The sequence below is a fragment of the Eptatretus burgeri genome, chromosome 3 (genome assembly GCF_056783735.1).
Source record: "Eptatretus burgeri isolate ZD-2024b chromosome 3, Ebu_testis_v1, whole genome shotgun sequence".
In the NCBI taxonomy this organism is placed as follows: domain Eukaryota; kingdom Metazoa; phylum Chordata; class Myxini; order Myxiniformes; family Myxinidae; genus Eptatretus; species Eptatretus burgeri.
Genome location: NC_140963.1, coordinates 97,303,948 through 97,317,872, shown reverse-complemented (window position 1 = coordinate 97,317,872; position 13,925 = coordinate 97,303,948). Strand labels below are relative to the sequence as shown.

Genomic DNA, 13,925 nt, shown 5'->3' with positions numbered 1-13,925 from the left:
AAGGAGTGGCTCCGTAAGAAGCATCTCAATGTCCTGGAGTGGCCGAGCCAGTCTCCAGACCTGAACCCAATAGAAAATCTTTGGAGGGAGCTGAAAGTCTGTGTTGCCCAGCGACAGCCCCAAAACCTGAAGGATCTGGAGAAGATCTGTATGGAGGAGTGGGCCAAAATCCCTGCTGCAGTCTGTGCAAACCTGGTTAAGAACTATAGGAAACGTCTGATCTCTGTAATTGCAAACAAAGGTTTCTGTACCAAACATTAAGTTCTGTTTTTCTGATGCATCAAATACTTATTTCATGCAATAAAATGCAAATTAATTATTTTAAAATCATACAATGTGATTTTCAGAATTTTTTTTTGATTCCGTCTTTCACAGTTGAAGTGTACCGATGATAAAAATTACAGACCTCGACGTGCTTTGTAAGTGGGAAAACCTGCAAAATCGGCAGTGTATCAAATACTTGTTCTCCCCACTGTATATATATATATATATATATATATATATATATATATATATATATATATATATATATATATATATATATATATATATATATATATATATATATATATATATATATATATATATATACAAATATTATTGCGGTTTTGCAAAACCGCATGCCTCTAAGGCAATGGCACCCGACATACAGTGATCCCCAGGCAGTTATTTCATTAATCTTCATGTAGTTAGTCCTTCCCACATGTCTAGTGGGTTAACAGGATGAAGTGCGTTGCGTGGGTCTTGTAGTTCGGTCTAGTAACTCTTCATAATTCATATTTTGATTCCCACTCCAACCCTTTCCTTTTAGCCATAGTACAAAACAAGCATGCAAGCACACACACCATTCAATAGGCAATTGATAATAAGCACACCACGATGCCTCCCATGACTCGCATCCACCACACCACTCCACTACACACTATACCACCCGCGCATCGTGCACCATTGTTTCGTTCAAATCTGCGTGCCATTTCCCAACTGGCACCTCACCTTACTTCACACCTCGCTCACCAAACCTCACCACGTTGACCATAAATGCCTCCCGCACATGGGAAAATATATCCAAAATATTCACTCTATTTTGAGGAACACTGCATGACTCGGATTGTCCTCGGCACCGCGCAATGCTTGACCACACAACAGATGTTAATAGCTTGACCGCATCTCATCAGGGACATCCCGGGTGAACATGCGGAATTGATACAACCCTTATCCAGTCGCCAGACCATGGCAAGACGATGGGCAATGATGAGGGGTCACGAGAAGGGCAATCCGGGAGTTTGGTTTATTTTTTGGCTCATGAGGGGGCCCATGGGTGGCGGGGAAAGTTTACTGCAATTCTACATTCAGACTGCACTCGGAACACGTTTGGCGCCGGGGTGATAGCTCAGGGAGCATGCCCTATGTTGAGTCAGGAGCTCTGACCCACGCCGAAGCAGGTGGAAAACTGAGACGGTTTCCAGTCTCGGAGCCTGGCAGGGCGTAGCCAGGGCTGCTGTGTCCCAATGGAGAAGCAGGATTCGGGCCACAGAGTCACTTTCTGGTCATCACCCCACCCTTCGCCCGGGGCTTATAAAAGGAGTAGCGTGGAGTCGTTAGAGCCTCCGCTTCGCTGCTTCCTCTTCGCTTGCCTCTCACCTCTTCATTTTACACCCTGTCTTGCTATTGGTGTGGGATTGCCAGAATGCACTGCTTCTTCTTCTTCTTCTTCTTCTTCTTCTTCTTCTTCTTCTTCTTCTTCTTCTTCTTCTTCTTCTTCTTCTTCTTCTTCTTCGCCTTCGAGAGCCTGATCCAAGGCAACTGCCAAGACTCCCTGTCATACTCTCGACGTTCCGCCACCACCGTGAGGTCAGATGGACCAGTGTGGAGAGCGCATGTTGCCACGAGCCCCGGCAAAGTAATTAAGCAGGAGATAATGTGCCATATCACAGGGTAGGAACGCTCAGGTGGAGTGTCCCTCAGAGGTACCGCCCCCCCTCACATTGCACTACAACAGATTTCTCATCCCCACACCTGAGATACAACCAGTATTCCTCCAACCTACTTCTTCCTAAGCATTCTGGGTTGCATTGGTCTGCCGACCGAACCTGGTATTAAGAGGTCTTTTATCCTCACCTGCTTTATTTCTTTCTGGCTATCTAATCTTCCGTGTGTGTGTGTGTGTGTGTGTGTGTGTGTGTGTGTGTGTGTGTGTGTGTGTGTGATGGCACCTGTCCTAGCATAAATTAAGATTGTAGAAGATATAACGGGATAACTCTGCTCTGTGCCTGCTTTTGTAAGATTGCTTGTCTTTTGCCGCACCCCACAGATTCCTTGCTATCCCCTGCTGTACATAAAAAGAAACCCCATTCAATGTGCAACATACTTTTCCTCACTTGATTGTAAATAAATGCTTTGTATAGAAATATTCCCAGCACATTTTCGTGTTTTCTCCCATTGACCCAGCATGGCCAGCATCCTCGTTTAGCCAGGAGGTTATCCCCCAACGATCTGTTTCCTCGCCAGTACGTGTTTGGCAGTCCCGCTCAGCTGCATCTGATCTGGTAAGATGATCTGGTTTGAGCAAGTCCGTACCGAGGGCGTGTCCCCGGTAATTAGGTCAGGTGACCTTTTGGTAAACGGTATTCATTATATGCAGGACACTAAGTATATATGTATATATATATATATATATATATATATATATATATATATATATATATATATATGTATACATATATATGTGTATATATATATATATATATATATATATATATATATATGTATATATATATATATGCATGTATGTATATATATATATATATATATATATATATATATATATATATATATATATATATATTTGCCCTCAGCGAATTAGCATGATGTGTCTGCCGGTACTTTGGTGACTCATCTCCGCCAATTCATTATTCATGATGGTTCACTTCTGCCTACTCATTATTTGTGATGCTCTATGGTTCCACCAATCAGGTAATCCCATTCCTTCTTTCTCTCAACCAATCAAAGTTGAGGACATTACATTTTAACTTTATAAACGAGAGTTTGGTGCTTCTTCATCTGCTTGTGGTTTTATCCTGAGGAATGCAAGTGTCTATTTGTCTATTTTATCTATAATGTCTATTTTATTGAAATGAATATTTAATTTTTTGTTTTCATTACCTCCATCACCGAAGCTGAAGGAGGTTATGTTTTCACCCCTTTTTGTCTGTTTGTTGGATTCGCTAGATATCCCTTATTGTTGGGTTTTCCGTGTGTGTGTGTGTGTGTGTGTGTGTGTGTGTGTGTGTGTGTGTGTGTGTGTGTGTGTGTGTGTGTGTGTGTGTGTGTGTGTGTGTGTGTGTGTGTGTGTGTGTGTGTGTGTGTGTGTGTGTGTGTGTGTGTGTAACGTGAGGCTCCACAGCACAAACCAGCAAACCGATTTCGATGAAACTTGGCGATCAGGTGCTTAATGAGCAGGGAACATGCGCGTTTGAGTTTCGTTGCTAAGCAACCACCCGTTGCTATATAGCGGCCGAAAAACCGCACGTTCACTATTTTCAATACTTGTCCTACAGTTTTGAATGTAGAGAAACGAGACTTCGGAATTAAACACTTCGAGATATTTAGAAAATTTTACTCGAGCAGATTTTTGATTTAGGTTTTATTTTTCAAATGGTAGTCCTTCAAAAATCGGGTGTCGATTTACCGTCATTTAAGGTGTGTATACAGTGTTTGTAAGGAACTACACCGTCGTTCCACCTTCAATCTCTCCTCGATCCAAACGTTATGGACCAAAGTGAAAAGGATCCAAAATAAATGGAATCACCGGCATTTCTGTCTTTGTGGATTTCTAATAATATGGTATAAATCAAGTTATGTGGAATTTGAAAAACATCTTTAAAAAAAAAAAATTCTACACCCCCCCCGTTATGTTATCGCCCGCGACACCGCCAGGTTCATCAAAAACAACCGACCAGGACGTCTTCTCGCGCTACCCACGGTCTGGTTCGTATTTCCCTGAATATCTGTTGTTCTGTTTATGGTCTCTCTCTCTCTCTCTTTCTTTTTCTCTTTCTTTTTTTTCTCTCTCTTTTTTCTCTTTCTCTCTTTTTTCTCTCTCTTTTTTTTCTCTCTCTCTGTTACGTTTTGTTTCGTGTTCTTCTGACGTCCACTCTGTTTGCCGTCATCTGAGGTAATGTCAACAAAAATATTGACACATTTTATTTTTTACTTAATTCGTCCCTAATTTACTCGAGCCGATTTTTGATTTAGGTTTTATTTTTCAAATGGTCGTCCTTCAAAAATAGGGTGTCTATTTACCGTCGTTTTTTATGAGGAGTGCCAGTTGGAAAAATCTTGCCAGGCAGAGGAACAATTGTATGTGAACCAATACGTGTTGGCAATGAATCATCGTCGGTGGATCGGTCAGAATGAAAAGCATCGTATCCAGCGCTTCGATCCCAGCGGATCCCTCGTCGCCTACCGGCTTGTGTGTCTGTTTGTGTACAGGATATATCAAAAGGTTGTGGACGGATCCGGATGAAATGTTGTGGACAGGTTCAGTGTGTGACAAGGACGAACTGATTAGATTTTTGTGAAGATCTGGTTCTGGATCGGACTACTACTATTTTTAAAGTGATTCTTCCCGATTGAGAGATCGGGCCAAAAACAATATATAGCACGATATTAAATAAGAACAGAGTTCAATTTGTTCGACCACTTTATTAGCGTGAAACGACAATAATCAACCAAGTATTGAACAGGTTGAAACGTCCACAACATCCCTGGCTCCGGGTCAGGCTGCGCATGCGCACTGGCACAGGGGACCGTCGATATGTAGAAGTACCGTAAAGTACAATGTTCTCTATCTCCCTCCGAGTCTTTATTATGTTAATAGATAAAGGCTGAGAAAATATTAAGTTTAATGAATGAACAAAAGTTTATATCGCCCATCGTGTGACTATTCCATGGAGTAGTCCTTGTGCCAGGCAGGCACGCTGGTCGCTCTGGTGGATCGGCGTTGGCCTGTTGCTGGTGCTGGTGGTGTCACATCGGGCCCCAGTGGGGATGGGGTTCTCGGGGTTTCAGGGGCCGATGGTGGCGTATGAAGGATCGAGCGCCTCCGTGTGCCTCGTCCTGGTGCTGCTGGCGTGTCTGAAACGGGTGTCGTCTTGTGCCGGGGTGTGCATACTGACGTCAGTGCCGGCGTGGGCCCGTTGGCGTCGCAGATGTCACAGGTTCGCTGTCGAGGTCAGGCAGTTGCGGTGTTACAACGGGTGCAGGTACAGTGATGTGGGTTGCTAGATCATCATAGATAGACCGGGGTGGCAGCTGGTCATTGCGAACTGGGCTTAACTTGCGCAGGAATTTCCTGTTCCGAATTGTGACTCTGCCCGAGCCGTCGATCTTGATCATGTATTGGTCGTGTTGGCATACCTCCACGATACTGCCTGTCTTGTCCCATTTTTTTGGGTGGGGTCCTGTCTGGTTCTGTACGCGGACTTGGTCCCCTACAACAAGTGGCGGAAGGCGTTTGGTGTGTTCTGCCCAGGTGTCGGCTGTGCGGATATGATGTTTGCGGAGGGCCTCCTCCCTTGCTTTCAGGGTCTCATGCCAAGAGTCGTGTGGTCTCTACTTCCTGCGGATAATTGGGATGAAATCACGTATCGGGCGGCCGAAGACACACATTGCCGGGGAGATCTTCGTGTCAGGGTCAGGCGTGTTACGATATTGTAGTATCGCTCTCTGCACAGCGTCAGTGTCAAGTTCTCCCTGCGGGCTGGTGTTGTCCATGACAAGTCGTTTCATTGTCTTAACTCCAATCTCCGTGTGACAGTTGCTGTGAGGGAAGGCCACCGATGACAAGCGGTGGTGTACGCCCCATCTGTGCAGGAATGACCTGGTCTCGGTGAAGGTGAACTCCGGTCCCCCATCCGATGCGAGCTCTTCTGACATCACGAAGGCGCGACGTAAGTGGTTTATGAGTCCGGCGGCGCCACCCTTCGACTTTGAGATGATCGGCCAGTTCGAGTATCTGTCCACCGTCACAAGGTAGTGTGCACCCATGTGTACAAAGAAGTCTGAGCACACTGCCTGAAAGGGGTAAAGGACTGGGATAGGTGGAGTTGGTGGCGCTCCAAGCTGTGATGGTGCCATCTGGTGGCAGTGTTCGCAGTTTTTCCGAGTGGTGCTGATGTCGGCCGACATGCCTGGCCAGAATACAGAGGATTCTGCGCGGGCGGTCATCATTGATACGCCCTGGTGGGCAGCGTGTAGGGCGCTCAGCACATCATCGCGGAGTGAGGGTGGTATGACTACTCAGTCCTTGTATAGGATCACTCCATCTGTCGATGTAATGTTCTCGCGGTACTGGTGATAGTCGCGAATTGTCTCTGGCATCTCGATTTTTGAGTCGGGGATGCCGTTCATTGTCATTCCCTCCAATATGTGCATATCGCCATCGCTGCTGGTGGCTTCCCTGACGCGATCCCATGTTACTGATCGCAATGATTTGAGGCCCGCGGCGCACCATGCCAGGTTGTTCTCCTTGACGTCATCATCATACTCCGGCTCAGTTTGGCGTAGGAGAGACAGGACTTCGGTGTGCGTGCTTGGTTGGAGGTGGGTCGCTATGGTGGCATTGTCATCTGGAAGGTTCATGAGTGGAGGTCGCGTGGTGCCGACTGGCCTGCGCGACATGGCATCTGCCGCCTTGTTCTTCATGCCCGGGATATGTATGATGCGGAAGCGATAATGCAGGGTCTTCTCCTTCAGGTTCCTGAGCCGGGCGTTGGTATGTCGTCAAGTGCTCTGTCTGCAAGGAGTTTCAGCAGTGGTTTGTGGTCTACCGCAACGATAAAGTTCTCGCAGCCCAGTACGAAGTAGCGTGCCTTGTCCAAGGCGTCCGCGATTGCAAGAGCCTCGCTCTCTATGGGCGCGTATCTGGATTCTGCCGCGTGTGTAAATCTGCTGCTGACCAGGGTTATTTTCCATCCATCAGTGCAGCAGAATGGTCGAACTGGCATGCATCGGCAGTGCTTTTGAAGCAACCAGAATCCGATTCCCTCCTTCGACCAGTCCGTGGCGATGCATGTTGGCTTAGTTTTGTCAAATATGCAGACACCGTGTTTGATTTCTTGTACGATCACATCTTTTGACTCACGGAATATGTCCTTTAACTCCATGGACCACTGGAAGCGTTCTCCACTTTTCAGGAGCTTCCGGAATGGCTGCATTCCTTCGGCCATACTAAAGGCGTATGCCACCTGGTTGACAAGCCCGAACCACGATCTGACGTCGGTGATGTTATGCGGTTGTGGGAAATCGTGGATTGCTTCCAGGTAGCGGCTGCACGGTCGCTCGTCGGTCATGGTGATCGTGAAGCCCGCAAAGTCCACCGTGGGTGCGCTGAAGACAAACTTCTCCGGGTTGAGGATGATTCCATTCCGGCCGCATATATCCAGCCATTGGACCGCCTGGAAGTAGCTCCCCTCAATCGTGTCTGACCATAGTAGCGTGTCATCTATGCACTTGGTCTTGTTGCCAATGTCCGCGACGATCTCATCGTATCGTCGTGAGTAACCGTCCCCCGATGCCATATACCCTTGTAGCCTGGTGTGTTGGCACAGTGGTTAGGGCAGCGGCTTGGGATCCAAAAGGTCCTGAGTTCAAGCCCCGTTGGGCCACTGAATTAATACACCAGGGGGTTGACTCAGCCTGTCATCCTTCCGAGGTCGGCAAAATGAGTACCAGTGTACTGGGCCGGTGTATACCCTGGTTAAAATAGGTGTACCATATCCCTGTGTTGTAAGAGGCGACCAGGGTTGCGTCAGGAAGGGCATCCGGCGTAAAATATGTGCCAAATCACTATGCGGATCATATGGATGATCCGCTGTGGCGACCCCGAACGGGAGCAGCCGAAAGAAGAAGAAGAAGATGCCATATACCCTTGTGGGGCAGAAAGGTACCGGTAGCGCCCCCATGGAGTGATGAAGGTCGTCCTCGTGTAGGCGGACGCTATGGTAACCGTTCCATGCGTTGAATACTGTCTTGCGCTTCCCGTTAGGTACGCGTATCGCCTGGTGGAACGGGGATTGGTTGTGGTGGGTCTCGCGGAAGGCATGCTTGTTCAAGGCCTGAAAGTCGACGGTGCGTCGCGGCTTGCCATTCTTTTTCGTGCAAATTACCATGCGGTGACACCATGTCACCGGCGTGCCGATGGGTACTTCCTCCAACACGCCGAGACGAACGTCCTGGTCGAGGCCTGCTTTTACCTCATCTTGCCAATGTATGGCCACGGAGATTGGAGTGTGATGGGCAACCGGTGTCGCGTTCTCACTGAGCATAAGACGTAGTGGCGGGCCGGTCATTCTCGGTAGTGGCTGGTGTGGGCACGTGTTGAATGTGCTCTGAGCATACATCCTGAGTAAGTGTGACTGTAGTGCCTCTCTGTTGGCCTCGGTCGCCAGCATGGGGAGTGCGGTCGGCTTGGTCGGCAACTCCGCGCGTCGCGGGCAGTCGCACAATTCCGAGGTCGTCAGATTCACCTCTCCGAGTGTCGGGAATCTGTCCGAGATCATGCCCAGGTCCATGCAGGCCGCGCGGGAGAGGAATATGCGGTCTGAAGAGTCCGTCACGTACGCGATTTGGCGCGTCTCCAATCTCCGAGCGTCGTCACTGTTACCGGCGAATCTGACTACCACGGCTCCGAGGATACGAATTCCTTTGTTTTTTGCGGCCTTCATGGTCATGGATACAGGTATGAGGTCCTCGGTACTCAGGCCCATTTGTTGGACGACTTTAATGCCGATCAGGCAGCTCTGGCACCCCGTGTCTGCCATAGCGGGTAGAGTTACCGCGCGGGTGTGTTTCAGGAGGTTAAAACCCAGCGCTTTGTAATCCTCGCGCTTGTTGGTGAGAGTGAGGTTGACGTATGGCTGCGGGTCGGATACGCGTTTCATCCACTTATCGCACATATCATCGTACAGGTGGTGAGTGAGTGGAAGCGTGCGCATTTCGTCCTCTGTGCTGGCCATGGTGACTGTGCATAGCTCGACGAAGGCTGCCGTCTGCTCGTTGTACATCCCGTCGTTCTCCTTAGATGGGGGTCTAGCCGATCGGCCGCCCAGGCACGCCTTGTCGAGGTGATTCTGGCGGCCACACTTCCGGCACTTTTTACTGTATCCGGGGCACTCGGCGCGTCTGACGCGCCATTGAGGCGTTTTGTCGTGGCCCACCTCGCCGCAGTAGATGCATACTCCTTCGGGCTTGGCCTTCGGTTTTTCCGGCCTGGCACCTACTCTGGCGCGGACATCCTGTTGCTTTCCCCGCCGATACGAACTACTGATCGCGTCCCTGCTCTGAGTGTCAAGCAGGCGCGATGCCGAGCGTTTTCCAGACTCTTTGGCCTCGATATACTCTATCATGTCCTTTAATGGCATGTCCTGGTTCTTCTCACCGAGTAGGTCAAGTTGTATTGCTTGGTCCGCGATGCTACGGGCAACCACGTTGCGCAATATCTCTTCCGTGAAGTGGTTGACCTGATCGCACCCTGCCTTGGTGCACTTCATTTCATACTTGCATGTATCCGCCTGCCCCTTGATGCGGGCGTGGAACGACCGGACGGGCTCCTCGTGTCCCTGCCGCATGTTAGACAGGGCCACTCGAGCTACCATTGTGTTCTCCGTCCGAACGGCGAGCGCCTTCATGGCGGCGAGGACGTCTTCTTCATCGCTGCCCACGAGGCTCCTATCCGCCGCGCGAGTGAGGTCCTTTCTCAGCTCCTCCTCACAGCACTCCAGTAGCTGCGTGACTATGTCGGGTCCGACAAGCTTAGTACCTGTTTTGTATTCGCCCCAGCGGGTTATGAAGTACGACCAGGCCTCGCCCGTTCCGGCCAGTGCTATGGAGGGACGCTTGAGTTTCTCCGTCTTGGCATTCGAGCTCGTCGCCCTGGGGGCGGCGACGTGCACAGTGGCGTGTATACTCAGCATGGCCGCCACCACTGCCGCCTCTGCGTGTGTAGCCATATAGTCACAACCCTCGATCGGGCACTCTGCTTCCACCGGCGCCATTGGAACAGTTATTCTGGAGTAAATGTTCTATTTTCGGTGATGCACACGTGTGTACATTGTCCTGGGGGCGAAGATTGGGTACAGTACCCGAGAAACCCAAACTTACTGTCGACGTTCTCCTGGTCCGTTTTCACCCAGTCGTGTCCTCCTCAGCACCGACGATCTTTACTCGACTGCATCAAGTTGTTTGATTGTAAATAAGAACAGAGTTCAATTCGTTCGATCACTTTATTAGCGTGAAACGACAATAATCAAACAAGTATTGAGCAGGTTGAAACGCCCACAACATCTCCGGCTCCGGCTCAGGCTGCGCATGCGCACTGGCACAGGGGACCGTCTATATGTAGAAGTACCTAAAGTACAATGTTCTCTAGATATCTCAAAAAGTTGTGAACAGATTCGAACAATACTAAGTGGACATGTTGCGTGTGTGACGAGGAAGAAATGATTCAGTTTCGGTGAAGATCCGGATCCGGCTCCGAATCTGATAATCTTTTAAGTGATTCTTCACCATTGAGAGATCAGGCTAAAACAGCTACAGCATGATATCTGAAAAAGTTGGAGACGGATTTGGACGAAACTTGGTGGAGAGGTTGGGTGTGTGGTATGGACGAATTGATTCGATTTTGGTGAAGATCCGAATTGGGATCTGGATTCGAGAGTTATTTAATTTTTTTTAAAAGTGATTTTTCACCATCGATTGGGCCAAAAATGATACATAGCATGACATTTCAAAAATATATTGATTGGGCCCAATATGCTCTCGTGGATCAGGCATTACGTGGCGGAGGTATGTGCTCTACCGAGTGCCCTTCCAGTTTATTTATGTTTTCATTTTTGAATGTTGTCCGACGATTCTGCGTTTTTTTTTTTTTTCTGGTGTACTATCTTCGATGTCCATTGGCACGTAAAATTTCAGCCTTCTACATCTCCTGGAAGGTACCAATCTTTAATATCAGTCAGTGGTTAGAAAGAGCTTAAAATTATATATATATATACACACACACACACACACACACACCAGGGCCCTGGTATTACGCGGGGGATGCGTTCTGGGAAAACCCCGTGAATGTTGATAGCGCTAATGTGGGGGCATTGTTTCAATGGGAAATGCGGGGACAGGTTCCGGGAATTTCCCGAATGGTGAAAAATCCGCATGTCGGGGAAAATCTCGTGAAAATGCAGGAAAATGCTGTGGAAACAGACGAAAATTTGCAAGTTTCAGGGTAAAATCGTGAATTTCAGGTGTAAAAAAACACAAGTGTCAGGTAAAATCTACGAGTGTTTTGTCATTGTTACAATGGAGACAAGGGGGATAACATTATCGATTCGTGGTGGTTCCTGGTTCATGATCTGCTGCTAATTACACTAATAGATATGCTGAACATTTCCATTCGTTAACTCACAGGACATGACATCTTTCCTATCTACAGGCAGATTATGCTGAGCATTTTTTCAAATGTAAAGGCTCAGATGGTACTGTTTTATTGCAAGATGGTGATTTCCACTAAGATGCACTGAATGTTTCCATTGTGTAATGTCTGTATGTGGTGACTTGGTAATTACTGGATACATCAATAGATGCTGTTCGTGTTTTTATTCTGAAAGTAACTCACGGGGGATGACGTCGCAGGAAATGACGTGTTACACTGGTGAGACATCCCACAAAACTATACAAAACTATATATATTCCGCGATGCTACAATACAATACCATATGTTTAAAGTGCACATGGTGAGATGTCCTGCAAAATTATGTTTATCACAGGAAGCAGGTCATGTTCGTGGCTCGTGGAAGATATGTTTTTTGCGTATGTACAGTATTGTACTGAAGGTACATCCAGCTGCTTTGTGCATGGCTCCTGGAAGATATGTTTTAGAACTGTTATGCTCGTGGCTCGTGAAAAATAAGAAAATCGTCGCGAAAACCGCGAATATGCGGGGCAATTTCCCACGAATGTAGGAGCATGTCGCAAATTAACCGCAAACTGCAAATGTGCGGAACCCATGAATGTTGAAACCGCAAATCTCGGGTCCGGGTGTGTGTGCATGTATGTCTATATGTATATGTATTTATATGTATACAGTAATCCCCCGCTATATCGCGCCCCCACTTCATCGCGGTTCACCTATCGCGCCCCCACTTCATCGCGGTTTTTCCCTTGGAACCTAACTAATTTTTCTGCGGATTCCCCCGGTACATCACGGTAATAATATATAAAATATATATTATTTAAGCAATAAATTATAACGTGTGGCGCTCGACCAGTCACACAACGCACGAGACAAAGTTTCGCTTGTGAACTTCGAATATTTTCTACGTTTTTTTCTCCAAGCCCCACGATGCCGCCCAAACGCTCTGCACCTTCTAAGGCTTCTGGCAAGGAACTGAAGCACCAGAGGAAGGTTTATATTTGCTCGATATAAATCAAATCCAATCGTGTTTATACACCGCCCAGCGTTTAATATTCACTCGTTATAAATCAAACCCAATCGTGTTTATACACCACCCAGCGTTTAATAATCACTCGATATATATAAAACCCAATTGTGTTTATACACCGTCCAGCGTTTAATATTCACTCGATATAAATAAACCCAATCGTGTTTACACACTGCCCAGCGTTTATTATGCACTCGATATAAATCAAACCCAATCGTGTTTATACACCGTGTTTATAAAAAAAATGGGCATTTTTGGGGGAGGCGTCCATTCATCGCGGATTTTCACTTCTCGCGGGGGGGGGGGTTTGGAACGTAACCCCCGCGATAAACGGGGGATGACTGTATATATGTATAAATATACACGACTGGTCAAAAGGCTTAGAACACCTCAATTTTTCCCAGTTTTTAATGAAATTTAAGCAGTTCAAGTCCAAAGAATAACCTGAAATGGTACAAAGCAAAGCGGTAAACTGCCAGAGGTTAAAAAAAAAAGTTTAGGTTTCCAAAAACTGAAAAATAATGTAAATTTCAGAGTTGTTAAAAAAGGCCATTTTCATGGAACAAGTAATGGGTTAGCAACTGCAGCTGTTCTGCAGCAATGGAAGTAAATTAAGCCTTGAGGGTTGATGCAAACAATTCCTACAGGTGTCCCAACTTTTGTTGATTTGTTACAAACCCTCTGTCTGTATAAAAGCAGTGTTGGAACAGACTGTGTTGATACACCCTCTGAAGCATTATTTGGGCAATATTGCACTGCAGGAAGTAGTATAATGCTATCATAATGGCGAGAAAAAGACAATTAACCAAGGAAGACAGACAGACCATAATAACCCTTAAAAGTGTAGGTCTTTACTTTAGAGAAATTGCAAAGAGGCCAAGGTGTCAGTGAGTACAGTTTCCTACACCATCAAAAGGCACTTGGAAACTGGAGGAAACTCTGACAGGAAGAGGTCTGGCAGACCCAAAGCCACAACACAATCCGAAGACAAGTTTCTGAGTCAACAGCTTGTGTGATAGGCGTCTCACAGGACAGCAGCTTCAAGCACAGCTTAATACTGGTCAAAGTAAGGAAGTCTCAGTTTCAACTATGAAGAGAAGACTTCGAGCTGCAGGTTTGACAGGTCGAGTGGCAGTAAGAAAGCCATTGCTAAGATGGCAAAATAAGAAAAAGAGGCTTGCCTTGGCCATGAAGTACCGCCAGTGGACTACTGAAAACTGGAAGAAGGTCTTATGGACCGATGAATCAAAATTTGAAATCTTCGGTTCATCACGCAGGGTTTTTGTATGCTGTCGAGTAGGTGAAAGGATGGTTCCTCAGTGTGTGACACCAACTGTCAAACATGGAGGAGGAAGCGTGATGATCTGCGGCTTTGTTGCTGGATCTAGAGTCGGCGACTTGCACAGAGTGACTGGCACCCTGCACCAA

At 47.1% G+C, this 13,925-nt stretch overlaps 1 long non-coding RNA gene across 5 annotated transcripts in view; it reads left to right on the top strand.

The window, feature by feature from the left end:
• Window positions 1–2,955: 2,955 nt before the first annotated feature.
• Window positions 2,956–13,925, top strand: part of LOC147030501 (uncharacterized) — a 191,173-nt gene continuing 180,203 nt past the window's right edge. The window contains exon 1 of one of the 5 annotated variants that reach the window (XR_015056410.1): window positions 2,956–2,973. This is a non-coding gene — a long non-coding RNA (uncharacterized LOC147030501). Of the gene's footprint in view, window positions 2,974–3,036; window positions 3,087–3,742; window positions 3,988–4,117; window positions 4,175–13,925 lie in introns of those variants that run through there. The other 4 variants (XR_015056408.1, XR_015056407.1, XR_015056400.1 and 1 more) reach the window with 4 other exon arrangements.